The sequence below is a fragment of the Triturus cristatus genome, chromosome 10, assembly GCF_964204655.1.
Source record: "Triturus cristatus chromosome 10, aTriCri1.1, whole genome shotgun sequence".
Classification (NCBI taxonomy): Eukaryota; Metazoa; Chordata; class Amphibia; order Caudata; family Salamandridae; genus Triturus; species Triturus cristatus.
The window spans coordinates 855,139,380-855,154,298 of NC_140593.1; the positions used below are offsets into that span (position 1 = coordinate 855,139,380).

The window sequence follows — 14,919 nt, forward strand, 5'->3', positions numbered from 1 at the left end:
AGGTGTATGCTCTCGGTGAGGTCAATAAAACCATTTCTGCTCTCATGCCTTGCTTTCATGAAGTAGGCCCAACCTTCAGTACACAATGACGTGCAAACGAATAGCGCAAACTATCGTCACTTCTCTTTTTGAGCTGTCACTGATACCCCTGGAGCACAGTACGTCACGCTGGTGAGGGATAGACAGCTTCCATTATCTCAGCTTTCCTATAAATTGAGAGAGTAAATGCAAACTGTGTGAAAAACAGAAAGCTGCTGTTTCTGCCCGGTCTCGAACCAGGGACCTTTCGCGTGTAAAGCAAACGTGATAACCACTACACTACAGAAACAGACACGCTTGCTGGAATCTTCTTGGCATGTAGTGGGCTGGAATGCACAGACCAAGGGCCAATGTCCATGAAGCTCAAAGTTGGACCCTCCTTACCCGATCTCTTTCTTTGGAAGAAAGGAACGAGGACCCCTTTTATTCCAAAAGGCGATTTTAAAACCATACCTGAAACCACACTAGAAAAACACTTTGCATTTAATTTTCCTACACTGATGGTCCACCCCAGAAAAGCAGTTGCAAAGAAGTCCGGCACTGAAATTCTATACGCCAAAAGTGGGAAATAGCGTAGAGGGAAAGGAACTTTCTCACCATACACGGCGTCTTATAGCATTGAAAAGAAGAAATGGCCCTATATAATAAGCAGCCTAAAAGTAATTCCACAGCATGGGCTCTTCCGGGATTTGAACCCGGGACCTCTCGCACCCGAAGCGAGAATCATACCCCTAGACCAACGAGCCTGATTCCCCAGTCGGCATTTTTAGCAATTTCTGATGCGTCTTTCAGAAACAAAGCAGGGCTATTTGGCTGCTCTATCTCTATGTGAACCACAAAAAGTCATGTTTTCTCTCAAGGTGTTGTTTTTTTCACTCTTGCAAGGAAGGGATCAGTCGATATCCTAGCTGCCAGAGAGCAGAAAAAACGCGCTGATGAGAACTGCAGGCACTTTCTGGCACTTGTACTCCTCTGCAAGTCCTGGACACTTGCCCCATAGACTTCCACCCCAGATGCAAGGGAGGGCCTGCCAATTCTTGCTCCTAAGACAGAGGCATTTGATTCTTGGATTCAAACACGCTCACTCAGCGCTCGATCAGGCTCGATCAGGCGAGATTTATATGAGTGGCTCGCAGGACTGAAACACTAACCTGGGAGCCCCAGGGTGGCTGAATTCCCAGGATGGCCATTTTTGGGCAAGTCACCTCCTTTCCTCCTGCCTCAATCTAGAATTGGCTGCAAATCACAAGATAGAGTTCAATGTCCGTGTGTACTGCCTACTCCCAGATACCTCTCTGTCTTCCTTATGTAAATTAAAATTCGCAAGGGGGGACCAATGACAATCTGCTCCTCCCACATAACCAGGAAGCCCTGTTGAACATGTCTGCCTGTGTTGTTGCAGGGACAGTGCCTTCTCCGCCCAAAAGGTGGCAGGAGAGCCTCACAACAAAGATGGGATCAACTGCTTAATGAGAAACCAGCACAGCAGTTTGTGTGATGGAGTGCAAATTTAACTGAAGGTGTGCCTGAGGTGTCCCTTCCAGGAATACATGGAATTGTGATTGAGGGCCCAGCCTGATCGTTGGTGGATTTCTCGTCATATGTTACAGGTCCGTGCAAAGATTGTGGTGTGTGGGAATGCACTGCAAAAAACAGGACGATTTAAGGGTGTAAAAGAAACCTGTCAGAAGTGGGATTTGAACCCACGCCTCCATGAGGAGACCAGAAGTCTCAGTTGCACTGAAGATCAAGCTCTCTTGAGTCTGGCGCCTTAGACCACTCGGCCAGCCTGACAGCCCTGGGTGTGCACAGATCTGACTCTTCTGACTGCACCTGCCAATGTTTGCACTTACAACGTTCACAGCAATGTCACAAGTGTAAAGACCCCACAATACAACATGGCATGACAAAAACAAAAGCTAGGCACAAGAGCGACCACTGATGGATGCGGATTACTTTGTTTCGTCTTGCAAAAGTAAAGGAAGTTTCCCATGGCTCGCTGGGTTCAAGGACCGCCTCTTCTTAAGCTTGCATTGAGATAATAAGGTTTTAGAGGGTGCACATAAAAGCAGCTCATGCACAGTGTTTCTGCCCGGTCTCGAACCGGGGACCTTTCGCGTGTTAGGCGAACGTGATGACCACTACACTACAGAAACTCACTTGCTCTGTTTTACCGTTAGAGCAAGGTTCCTCTCAAGGGTTCTCTCTACTTCTATTCTGCTGTATCAGCAGCCACTCAGAAAGCGAGGAACAAGTGTGAAAACTGCAGAGATATCAGCCAACATACTTGCAATTAGACGTATTAAAAATTGACTTATGCAGGCATCGACAGACAAATATCTGATGCCTAAATGCCAGCAAGTACAGCTTGGGAAAGCATCACCTGGGACACACACAGACTAAGCATGAAGGCAGAAAAAGCACGGTGATCCATGTTTCTTATGAGGTTCAAAATATTTTGTGCAACAATGCGGCGAGTGTAATGAGAAATAGTCAGGCATTGTGAGTTTTGAGTAGGATTCGTATGTTTACCTCTGAAAAAGGGATCGTCCGGGATTTGAACCCGGGACCTCTCGCACCCTAATCGAGAATCATACCCCTAGACCAACGAGCCGAGGCACACAAGAGTCGCCTTTCGCACCGGCTCCGGGGGTTATTGGCAGCGAGTTAGTGAATGCTTCACCCAAAGCAAGCAACTGCACATGCTGCTCTCTTCTGCAATATGGTTGCTGTCTTTTCCATGGCCGTCATCGAACAAGAAATGAAAATGCCTCTATCCTTCAGACATTTTGTTTGTTCTAGGTGTATGCTCTCGGTGAGGTCAATAAAACCATTTCTGCTCTCATGCCTTGCTTTCATGAAGTAGGCCCAACCTTCAGTACACAAGGACGTGCAAACGAATAGCGCAAACTATCGTCACTTCTCTTTTTGAGCTGTCACTGATACCCCTGGAGCACAGTACGTCACGCTGGTGAGGGATAGACAGCTTCCATTATCTCAGCTTTCCTATAAATTGAGAGAGTAAATGCAAACTGTGTGAAAAACAGAAAACTGCTCTTTCTGCCCGGTCTCGAACCAGGGACCTTTCGCGTGTAAAGCGAACGTGATAACCACTACACTACAGAAACAGACACGCTTGCAGGAATCTTCTTGGCATGTAGTGGGCTGGAATGCACAGACCAAGGGCCAATGTCCATGAAGCTCAAAGTTGGACCCTCCTTACCCGATCTCTTTCTTTGGAAGAAAGGAACGAGGACCCCTTTTATTCCAAAAGGCGATTTTAAAACCATACCTGAAACCACACTAGAAAAACACTTTGCATTTAATTTTCCTACACTGATGGTCCACCCCAGAAAAGCAGTTGCAAAGAAGTCCGGCACTGAAATTCTATACGCCAAAAGTGGGAAATAGCGTAGAGGGAAAGGAACTTTCTCACCATACACGGCGTCTTATAGCATTGAAAAGAAGAAATGGCCCTATATAATAAGAAGCCTAAAAATAATTCCACAGCATGGGCTCGTCCGGGATTTGAATCCGGGACCTCTCGCACCCGAAGCGAGAATCATACCCCTAGACCAACGAGCCTGATTCCCCAGTTGGCATTTTAAGCAATTTCTGATGCGTCTTTCAGAAACAAAGCAGGGCTATTTGGCTGCTCTCTCTCTATGTGAACCACAAAAAGTCATGTTTTCTCTCAAGGTGTTGTTTTTTTCTCTCTTGCAAGGAAGGGATCAGTCGATATCCTAGCTGCCAGAGAGCAGAAAAAAGGCGCTGATGAGAACTGTGGCACTTTCTGGCACTTGTACTCCTCTGCAAGTCCTGGACACTTGCCCCATAGACTTCCACCCCCGATGCAAGGGAGGGCCTGCCAATTCTTGCTCCTAAGACAGAGGCATTTGATTCTTGGATTCAAACACGCTCACTCAGCGCTCGATCAGGCGAGATCAGGCGAGATTTATATGAGTGGCTCGCAGGACTGAAACACTAACCTGGGAGCCCCAGGGTGGCTGAATTCCCAGGATGGCCATTTTTGGGCAAGTCACCTCCTTTCCTCCTGCCTCAATCTAGAATTGGCTGCAAATCACAAGATAGAGTTCAATGTCCGTGTGTACTGCCTACTCCCAGATACCTCTCTCTCTTCCTTATGTAAATTAAAATTCGCAAGGGGGGACCAATGACAATCTGCTCCTCCCACATAACCAGGAAGCCCTGTTGAACATGTCTGCCTGTGTTGTTGCAGGGACAGTGCCTTCTCCGCCCAAAAGGTGGCAGGAGAGCCTCACAACAAAGATGGGATCAACTGCTTAATGAGAAACCAGCACGGCAGTTTGTGTGATGGAGTGCAAATTTAACTGAAGGTGTGCCTGAGGTGTCCCTTCCAGGAATACATGGAATTGTGATTGAGGGCCCAGCCTGATCGTTGGTGGATTTCTCGTCATATGTTACAGGTCCGTGCAAAGATTGTGGTGTGTGGGAATGCACTGCAAAAAACAGGACGATTTAAGGGTGTAAAAGAAACCTGTCAGAAGTGGGATTTGAACCCACGCCTCCATGAGGAGACCAGAAGTCTCAGTTGCACTGAAGATCAAGCTCTCTTGAGTCTGGCGCCTTAGACCACTCGGCCATCCTGACAGCCCTGGGTGTGCACAGATCTGACTCTTCTGACTGCACCTGCCAATGTTTGCACTTACAACGTTCACAGCAATGTCACAAGTGTAAAGACCCCACAATACAACATGGCATGACAAAAAAAAAGCTAGGCACAAGAGCGACCACTGATGGATGCGGATTACTTTGTTTCGTCTTGCAAAAGTAAAGGAAGTTTCCCACGGCTCGCTGGGTTCAAGGACCGCCTCTTCTTAAGCTTGCATTGAGATAATAAGGTTTTAGAGGGTGCACATAAAAGCAGCACATTCACAGTGTTTCTGCCCGGTCTCGAACCGGGGACCTTTCGCGTGTTAGGCGAACGTGATGACCACTACACTACAGAAACTCACTTGCTGTGTTTTACTGTTAGAGCAAGGTTCCTCTCAAGGGTTCTCTCTACTTCTATTCTGCTGTATCAGCAGCCACTCAGAAAGCGAGGAACAAGTGTGAAAACTGCAGAGATATCAGCCAACATACTTGCAATTAGACGTATTAAAAATTGACTTATGCAGGCATCGACAGACAAATATCTGATGCCTAAATGCCAGCAAGTACAGCTTGGGAAAGCATCACCTGGGACACACACAGACTAAGCATGAAGGCAGAAAAAGCATGGTGATCCATGTTTCTTATGAGGTTCAAAATATTTTGTGCAACAATGCGGCGAGTGTAATGAGAAATAGTCAGGCATTGTGAGTTTTGAGTAGGATTCGTATGTTTACCTCTGAAAAAGGGCTCGTCCGGGATTTGAACCCGGGACCTCTCGCACCCTAATCGAGAATCATACCCCTAGACCAACGAGCCGAGGCACACAAGAGTCGCCTTTCGCACCGGCTCCGGGGGTTATTGGCAGCGAGTTAGTGAATGCTTCACCCAAAGCAAGCAACTGCACATGCTGCTCTCTTCTGCAATATGGTTGCTGTCTTTTCCATGGCCGTCATCGAACAAGAAATGAAAATGCCTCTATCCTTCAGACATTTTGTTTGTTCTAGGTGTATGCTCTCGGTGAGGTCAATAAAACCATTTCTGCTCTCATGCCTTGCTTTCATGAAGTAGGCCCAACCTTCAGTACACAAGGACGTGCAAACGAATAGCGCAAACTATCGTCACTTCTCTTTTTGAGCTGTCACTGATACCCCTGGAGCACAGTACGTCACGCTGGTGAGGGATAGACAGCTTCCATTATCTCAGCTTTCCTATAAATTGAGAGAGTAAATGCAAACTGTGTGAAAAACAGAAAACTGCTCTTTCTGCCCGGTCTCGAACCAGGGACCTTTCGCGTGTAAAGCGAACGTGATAACCACTACACTACAGAAACAGACACGCTTGCAGGAATCTTCTTGGCATGTAGTGGGCTGGAATGCACAGACCCAGGGCCAATGTCCATGAAGCTCAAAGTTGGACCCTCCTTACCCGATCTCTTTCTTTGGAAGAAAGGAACGAGGACCCCTTTCATTCCAAAAGGCGATTTTAAAACCATACCTGAAACCACACTAGAAAAACACTTTGCATTTAATTTTCCTACACTGATGGTCCACCCCAGAAAAGCAGTTGCAAAGAAGTCCGGCACTGAAATTCTATACGCCAAAAGTGGGAAATAGCGTAGAGGGAAAGGAACTTTCTCACCATACACGGCGTCTTATAGCATTGAAAAGAAGAAATGGCCCTATATAATAAGAAGCCTAAAAATAATTCCACAGCATGGGCTCGTCCGGGATTTGAATCCGGGACCTCTTGCACCCGAAGCGAGAATCATACCCCTAGACCAACGAGCCTGATTTCCCAGTTGGCATTTTAAGCAATTTCTGATGCGTCTTTCAGAAACAAAGCAGGGCTATTTGGCTGCTCTCTCTCTATGTGAACCACAAAAAGTCATGTTTTCTCTCAAGGTGTTGTTTTTTTCACTCTTGCAAGGAAGGGATCAGTCGATATCCTAGCTGCCAGAGAGCAGAAAAAAGGCGCTGATGAGAACTGTGGCACTTTCTGGCACTTGTACTCCTCTGCAAGTCCTGGACACTTGCCCTATAGACTTCCACCCCAGATGCAAGGGAGGGCCTGCCAATTCTTGCTCCTAAGACAGAGGCATTTGATTCTTGGATTCAAACACGCTCACTCAGCGCTCGATCAGGCTCGATCAGGCGAGATTTATATGAGTGGCTCGCAGGACTGAAACACTAACCTGGGAGCCCCAGGGTGGCTGAATTCCCAGGATGGCCATTTTTGGGCAAGTCACCTCCTTTCCTCCTGCCTCAATCTAGAATTGGCTGCAAATCACAAGATAGAGTTCAATGTCCGTGTGTACTGCCTACTCCCAGATACCTCTCTGTCTTCCTTATGTAAATTAAAATTCGCAAGGGGGGACCAATGACAATCTGCTCCTCCCACATAACCAGGAAGCCCTGTTGAACATGTCTGCCTGTGTTGTTGCAGGGACAGTGCCTTCTCCGCCCAAAAGGTGGCAGGAGAGCCTCACAACAAAGATGGGATCAACTGCTTAATGAGAAACCAGCACGGCAGTTTGTGTGATGGAGTGCAAATTTAACGGAAGGTGTGCCTGAGGTGTCCCTTCCAGGAATACATGGAATTGTGATTGAGGGCCCAGCCTGATCGTTGGTGGATTTCTCGTCATATGTTACAGGTCCGTGCAAAGATTGTGGTGTGTGGGGAATGCACTGCAAAAAACAGGACGATTTAAGGGTGTAAAAGAAACCTGTCAGAAGTGGGATTTGAACCCACGCCTCCATGAGGAGACCAGAAGTCTCAGTTGCACTGAAGATCAAGCTCTCTTGAGTCTGGCGCCTTAGACCACTCGGCAATCCTGACAGCCCTGGCTGTGCACAGATCTGACTCTTCTGACTGCACCTGACAATGTTTGCACTTACAACGTTCACAGCAATGTCACAAGTGTAAAGACCCCACAATACAACATGGCATGACAAAAAAAAAGCTAGGTACAAGAGCGATCACTGATGGATGCGGATTACTTTGTTTCGTCTTGCAAAAGTAAAGGAAGTTTCCCATGGCTCGCTGGGTTCAAGGACCGCCTCTTCTTAAGCTTGCATTGAGATAATAGGGTTTTAGAGGGTGCACATAAAAGCAGCTCATGCACAGTGTTTCTGCCCGGTCTCGAACCGGGGACCTTTCGCGTGTTAGGCGAACGTGATGACCACTGCACTACAGAAACTCATTTGCTGTGTTTTACTGTTAGAGCAAGGTTCCTCTCAAGGGTTCTCTCTACTTCTATTCTGCTGTATCAGCAGCCACTCAGAAAGCGAGGAGCAAGTGTGAAAACTGCAGAGATATCAGCCAACATACTTGCAATTAGACGTATTAAAAATTGACTTATGCAGGCATCGACAGACAAATATCTGATGCCTAAATGCCAGCAAGTACAGCTTGGGAAAGCATCACCTGGGACACACTCAGACTAAGCATGAAGGCAGAAAAAGCACGGTGATCCATGTTTCTTATGAGGTTCAAAATATTTTGTGCAACAATGCGGCGAGTGTAATGAGAAATAGTCAGGCATTGTGAGTTTTGAGTAGGATTCGTATGTTTACCTCTGAAAAAGGGCTCGTCCGGGATTTGAACCCGGGACCTCTCGCACCCTAAGCGAGAATCATACCCCTAGACCAACGAGCCGAGGCACACAAGAGTCGCCTTTCGCACCGGCTCCGGGGGTTATTGGCAGCGAGTTAGTGAATGCTTCACCCAAAGCAAGCAACTGCACATGCTGCTCTCTTCTGCAATATGGTTGCTGTCTTTTCCATGGCCGTCATCGAACAAGAAATGAAAATGCCTCTATCCTTCAGACATTTTGTTTGTTCTAGGTGTATGCTCTCGGTGAGGTCAATAAAACCATTTCTGCTCTCATGCCTTGCTTTCATGAAGTAGGCCCAACCTTCAGTACACAATGACGTGCAAACGAATAGCGCAAACTATCGTCACTTCTCTTTTTGAGCTGTCACTGATACCCCTGGAGCACAGTACGTCACGCTGGTGAGGGATAGACAGCTTCCATTATCTCAGCTTTCCTATAAATTGAGAGAGTAAATGCAAACTGTGTGAAAAACAGAAAGCTGCTGTTTCTGCCCGGTCTCGAACCAGGGACCTTTCGCGTGTAAAGCAAACGTGATAACCACTACACTACAGAAACAGACACGCTTGCTGGAATCTTCTTGGCATGTAGTGGGCTGGAATGCACAGACCAAGGGCCAATGTCCATGAAGCTCAAAGTTGGACCCTCCTTACCCGATCTCTTTCTTTGGAAGAAAGGAACGAGGACCCCTTTTATTCCAAAAGGCGATTTTAAAACCATACCTGAAACCACACTAGAAAAACACTTTGCATTTAATTTTCCTACACTGATGGTCCACCCCAGAAAAGCAGTTGCAAAGAAGTCCGGCACTGAAATTCTATACGCCAAAAGTGGGAAATAGCGTAGAGGGAAAGGAACTTTCTCACCATACACGGCGTCTTATAGCATTGAAAAGAAGAAATGGCCCTATATAATAAGCAGCCTAAAAGTAATTCCACAGCATGGGCTCTTCCGGGATTTGAACCCGGGACCTCTCGCACCCGAAGCGAGAATCATACCCCTAGACCAACGAGCCTGATTCCCCAGTCGGCATTTTTAGCAATTTCTGATGCGTCTTTCAGAAACAAAGCAGGGCTATTTGGCTGCTCTATCTCTATGTGAACCACAAAAAGTCATGTTTTCTCTCAAGGTGTTGTTTTTTTCACTCTTGCAAGGAAGGGATCAGTCGATATCCTAGCTGCCAGAGAGCAGAAAAAACGCGCTGATGAGAACTGCAGGCACTTTCTGGCACTTGTACTCCTCTGCAAGTCCTGGACACTTGCCCCATAGACTTCCACCCCAGATGCAAGGGAGGGCCTGCCAATTCTTGCTCCTAAGACAGAGGCATTTGATTCTTGGATTCAAACACGCTCACTCAGCGCTCGATCAGGCTCGATCAGGCGAGATTTATATGAGTGGCTCGCAGGACTGAAACACTAACCTGGGAGCCCCAGGGTGGCTGAATTCCCAGGATGGCCATTTTTGGGCAAGTCACCTCCTTTCCTCCTGCCTCAATCTAGAATTGGCTGCAAATCACAAGATAGAGTTCAATGTCCGTGTGTACTGCCTACTCCCAGATACCTCTCTGTCTTCCTTATGTAAATTAAAATTCGCAAGGGGGGACCAATGACAATCTGCTCCTCCCACATAACCAGGAAGCCCTGTTGAACATGTCTGCCTGTGTTGTTGCAGGGACAGTGCCTTCTCCGCCCAAAAGGTGGCAGGAGAGCCTCACAACAAAGATGGGATCAACTGCTTAATGAGAAACCAGCACAGCAGTTTGTGTGATGGAGTGCAAATTTAACTGAAGGTGTGCCTGAGGTGTCCCTTCCAGGAATACATGGAATTGTGATTGAGGGCCCAGCCTGATCGTTGGTGGATTTCTCGTCATATGTTACAGGTCCGTGCAAAGATTGTGGTGTGTGGGAATGCACTGCAAAAAACAGGACGATTTAAGGGTGTAAAAGAAACCTGTCAGAAGTGGGATTTGAACCCACGCCTCCATGAGGAGACCAGAAGTCTCAGTTGCACTGAAGATCAAGCTCTCTTGAGTCTGGCGCCTTAGACCACTCGGCCAGCCTGACAGCCCTGGGTGTGCACAGATCTGACTCTTCTGACTGCACCTGCCAATGTTTGCACTTACAACGTTCACAGCAATGTCACAAGTGTAAAGACCCCACAATACATCATGGCATGACAAAAACAAAAGCTAGGCACAAGAGCGACCACTGATGGATGCGGATTACTTTGTTTCGTCTTGCAAAAGTAAAGGAAGTTTCCCATGGCTCGCTGGGTTCAAGGACCGCCTCTTCTTAAGCTTGCATTGAGATAATAAGGTTTTAGAGGGTGCACATAAAAGCAGCTCATGCACAGTGTTTCTGCCCGGTCTCGAACCGGGGACCTTTCGCGTGTTAGGCGAACGTGATGACCACTACACTACAGAAACTCACTTGCTCTGTTTTACTGTTAGAGCAAGGTTCCTCTCAAGGGTTCTCTCTACTTCTATTCTGCTGTATCAGCAGCCACTCAGAAAGCGAGGAACAAGTGTGAAAACTGCAGAGATATCAGCCAACATACTTGCAATTAGACGTATTAAAAATTGACTTATGCAGGCATCGACAGACAAATATCTGATGCCTAAATGCCAGCAAGTACAGCTTGGGAAAGCATCACCTGGGACACACACAGACTAAGCATGAAGGCAGAAAAAGCACGGTGATCCATGTTTCTTATGAGGTTCAAAATATTTTGTGCAACAATGCGGAGAGTGTAATGAGAAATAGTCAGGCATTGTGAGTTTTGAGTAGGATTCGTATGTTTACCTCTGAAAAAGGGATCGTCCGGGATTTGAACCCGGGACCTCTCGCACCCTAATCGAGAATCATACCCCTAGACCAACGAGCCGAGGCACACAAGAGTCGCCTTTCGCACCGGCTCCGGGGGTTATTGGCAGCGAGTTAGTGAATGCTTCACCCAAAGCAAGCAACTGCACATGCTGCTCTCTTCTGCAATATGGTTGCTGTCTTTTCCATGGCCGTCATCGAACAAGAAATGAAAATGCCTCTATCCTTCAGACATTTTGTTTGTTCTAGGTGTATGCTCTCGGTGAGGTCAATAAAACCATTTCTGCTCTCATGCCTTGCTTTCATGAAGTAGGCCCAACCTTCAGTACACAAGGACGTGCAAACGAATAGCGCAAACTATCGTCACTTCTCTTTTTGAGCTGTCACTGATACCCCTGGAGCACAGTACGTCACGCTGGTGAGGGATAGACAGCTTCCATTAACTCAGCTTTCCTATAAATTGAGAGAGTAAATGCAAACTGTGTGAAAAACAGAAAACTGCTCTTTCTGCCCGGTCTCGAACCAGGGACCTTTCGCGTGTAAAGCGAACGTGATAACCACTACACTACAGAAACAGACACGCTTGCAGGAATCTTCTTGGCATGTAGTGGGCTGGAATGCACAGACCAAGGGCCAATGTCCATGAAGCTCAAAGTTGGACCCTCCTTACCCGATCTCTTTCTTTGGAAGAAAGGAACGAGGACCCCTTTTATTCCAAAAGGCGATTTTAAAACCATACCTGAAACCACACTAGAAAAACACTTTGCATTTAATTTTCCTACACTGATGGTCCACCCCAGAAAAGCAGTTGCAAAGAAGTCCGGCACTGAAATTCTATACGCCAAAAGTGGGAAATAGCGTAGAGGGAAAGGAACTTTCTCACCATACACGGCGTCTTATAGCATTGAAAAGAAGAAATGGCCCTATATAATAAGAAGCCTAAAAATAATTCCACAGCATGGGCTCGTCCGGGATTTGAATCCGGGACCTCTCGCACCCGAAGCGAGAATCATACCCCTAGACCAACGAGCCTGATTCCCCAGTTGGCATTTTAAGCAATTTCTGATGCGTCTTTCAGAAACAAAGCAGGGCTATTTGGCTGCTCTCTCTCTATGTGAACCACAAAAAGTCATGTTTTCTCTCAAGGTGTTGTTTTTTTCTCTCTTGCAAGGAAGGGATCAGTCGATATCCTAGCTGCCAGAGAGCAGAAAAAAGGCGCTGATGAGAACTGTGGCACTTTCTGGCACTTGTACTCCTCTGCAAGTCCTGGACACTTGCCCCATAGACTTCCACCCCCGATGCAAGGGAGGGCCTGCCAATTCTTGCTCCTAAGACAGAGGCATTTGATTCTTGGATTCAAACACGCTCACTCAGCGCTCGATCAGGCGAGATCAGGCGAGATTTATATGAGTGGCTCGCAGGACTGAAACACTAACCTGGGAGCCCCAGGGTGGCTGAATTCCCAGGATGGCCATTTTTGGGCAAGTCACCTCCTTTCCTCCTGCCTCAATCTAGAATTGGCTGCAAATCACAAGATAGAGTTCAATGTCCGTGTGTACTGCCTACTCCCAGATACCTCTCTGTCTTCCTTATGTAAATTAAAATTCGCAAGGGGGGACCAATGACAATCTGCTCCTCCCACATAACCAGGAAGCCCTGTTGAACATGTCTGCCTGTGTTGTTGCAGGGACAGTGCCTTCTCCGCCCAAAAGGTGGCAGGAGAGCCTCACAACAAAGATGGGATCAACTGCTTAATGAGAAACCAGCACGGCAGTTTGTGTGATGGAGTGCAAATTTAACTGAAGGTGTGCCTGAGGTGTCCCTTCCAGGAATACATGGAATTGTGATTGAGGGCCCAGCCTGATCGTTGGTGGATTTCTCGTCATATGTTACAGGTCCGTGCAAAGATTGTGGTGTGTGGGGAATGCACTGCAAAAAACAGGACGATTTAAGGGTGTAAAAGAAACCTGTCAGAAGTGGGATTTGAACCCACGCCTCCATGAGGAGACCAGAAGTCTCAGTTGCACTGAAGATCAAGCTCTCTTGAGTCTGGCACCTTAGACCACTCGGCCATCCTGACAGCCCTGGCTGTGCACAGATCTGACTCTTCTGACTGCACCTGCCAATGTTTGCACTTACAACGTTCACAGCAATGTCACAAGTGCAAAGACCCCACAATACAACATGGCATGACAAAAAAAAAGCTAGGCACAAGAGCGACCACTGATGGATGCGGATTACTTTGTTTCGTCTTGCAAAAGTAAAGTAAGTTTCCCATGGCTCGCTGGGTTCAAGGACCGCCTCTTCTTAATCTTGCATTGAGATAATAGGGTTTTAGAGGGTGCACATAAAAGCAGCTCATGCACAGTGTTTCTGCCCAGTCTCGAACCGGGGACCTTTCGCGTGTTAGGCGAACGTGATGACCACTGCACTACAGAAACTCACTTGCTGTGTTTTACTGTTAGAGCAAGGTTCCTCTCAAGGGTTCTCTCTACTTCTATTCTGCTGTATCAGCAGCCACTCAGAAAGCGAGGAGCAAGTGTGAAAACTGCAGAGATATCAGCCAACATACTTGCAATTAGACGTATTAAAAATTGACTTATGCAGGCATCGACAGACAAATATCTGATGCCTAAATGCCAGCAAGTACAGCTTGGGAAAGCATCACCTGGGACACACTCAGACTAAGCATGAAGGCAGAAAAAGCACGGTGATCCATGTTTCTTATGAGGTTCAAAATATTTTGTGCAACAATGCGGCGAGTGTAATGAGAAATAGTCAGGCATTGTGAGTTTTGAGTAGGATTCGTATGTTTACCTCTGAAAAAGGGCTCGTCCGGGATTTGAACCCGGGACCTCTCGCACCCTAAGCGAGAATCATACCCCTAGACCAACGAGCCGAGGCACACAAGAGTCGCCTTTTGCACCGGCTCCGGGGGTTATTGGCAGCGAGTTAGTGAATGCTTCACCCAAAGCAAGCAACTGCACATGCTGCTCTCTTCTGCAATATGGTTGCTGTCTTTTCCATGGCCGTCATCGAACAAGAAATGAAAATGCCTCTATCCTTCAGACATTTTGTTTGTTCTAGGTGTATGCTCTCGGTGAGGTCAATAAAACCATTTCTGCTCTCATGCCTTGCTTTCATGAAGTAGGCCCAACCTTCAGTACACAAGGACGTGCAAACGAATAGCGCAAACTATCGTCACTTCTCTTTTTGAGCTGTCACTGATACCCCTGGAGCACAGTACGTCACGCTGGTGAGGGATAGACAGCTTCCATTATCTCAGCTTTCCTATAAATTGAGAGAGTAAATGCAAACTGTGTGAAAAACAGAAAGCTGCTGTTTCTGCCCGGTCTCGAACCAGGGACCTTTCGCGTGTAAAGCAAACGTGATAACCACTACACTACAGAAACAGACACGCTTGCTGGAATCTTCTTGGCATGTAGTGGGCTGGAATGCACAGACCAAGGGCCAATGTCCATGAAGCTCAAAGTTGGACCCTCCTTACCCGATCTCTTTCTTTGGAAGAAAGGAACGAGGACCCCTTTTATTCCAAAAGGCGATTTTAAAACCATACCTGAAACCACACTAGAAAAACACTTTGCATTTAATTTTCCTACACTGATGGTCCACCCCAGAAAAGCAGTTGCAAAGAAGTCCGGCACTGAAATTCTATACGCCAAAAGTGGGAAATAGCGTAGAGGGAAAGGAACTTTCTCACCATACACGGCGTCTTATAGCATTGAAAAGAAGAAATGGCCCTATATAATAAGCAGCCTAAAAATAATTCCACAGCATGGGCTCTTCCGGGAT

General features: G+C 47.0%; 10 non-coding genes across 10 annotated transcripts; all 10 read right to left on the minus strand.

Moving 5' to 3' along the window:
* Positions 1-255: 255 nt before the first annotated feature.
* Positions 256-328, minus strand: TRNAV-UAC (transfer RNA valine (anticodon UAC)). The gene has a single exon. It is a non-coding gene; the product is annotated as a tRNA-Val (tRNA).
* Positions 329-2,122: 1,794 nt separating this feature from the next.
* Positions 2,123-2,195, minus strand: TRNAV-AAC (transfer RNA valine (anticodon AAC)). Its single transcript has one exon. It is a non-coding gene; the product is annotated as a tRNA-Val (tRNA).
* Positions 2,196-4,559: 2,364 nt separating this feature from the next.
* On the minus strand, positions 4,560-4,671 carry TRNAL-CAA (transfer RNA leucine (anticodon CAA)). Its single transcript has 2 exons — positions 4,634-4,671; positions 4,560-4,605 (listed from the first exon to the last, which is right to left on the minus strand). It is a non-coding gene; the product is annotated as a tRNA-Leu (tRNA).
* Positions 4,672-4,959: 288 nt separating this feature from the next.
* Positions 4,960-5,032, minus strand: TRNAV-AAC (transfer RNA valine (anticodon AAC)). The gene has a single exon. It is a non-coding gene; the product is annotated as a tRNA-Val (tRNA).
* Positions 5,033-7,797: 2,765 nt separating this feature from the next.
* TRNAV-AAC (transfer RNA valine (anticodon AAC)) lies at positions 7,798-7,870 on the minus strand. The gene has a single exon. It is a non-coding gene; the product is annotated as a tRNA-Val (tRNA).
* Positions 7,871-8,256: 386 nt separating this feature from the next.
* TRNAP-AGG (transfer RNA proline (anticodon AGG)) lies at positions 8,257-8,328 on the minus strand. Its single transcript has one exon. It is a non-coding gene; the product is annotated as a tRNA-Pro (tRNA).
* Positions 8,329-8,769: 441 nt separating this feature from the next.
* Positions 8,770-8,842, minus strand: TRNAV-UAC (transfer RNA valine (anticodon UAC)). Its single transcript has one exon. It is a non-coding gene; the product is annotated as a tRNA-Val (tRNA).
* Positions 8,843-10,636: 1,794 nt separating this feature from the next.
* On the minus strand, positions 10,637-10,709 carry TRNAV-AAC (transfer RNA valine (anticodon AAC)). Its single transcript has one exon. It is a non-coding gene; the product is annotated as a tRNA-Val (tRNA).
* A 3,224-nt stretch (positions 10,710-13,933) lies between these two features.
* On the minus strand, positions 13,934-14,005 carry TRNAP-AGG (transfer RNA proline (anticodon AGG)). The gene has a single exon. It is a non-coding gene; the product is annotated as a tRNA-Pro (tRNA).
* A 441-nt stretch (positions 14,006-14,446) lies between these two features.
* Positions 14,447-14,519, minus strand: TRNAV-UAC (transfer RNA valine (anticodon UAC)). Its single transcript has one exon. It is a non-coding gene; the product is annotated as a tRNA-Val (tRNA).
* Positions 14,520-14,919: the final 400 nt, after the last annotated feature.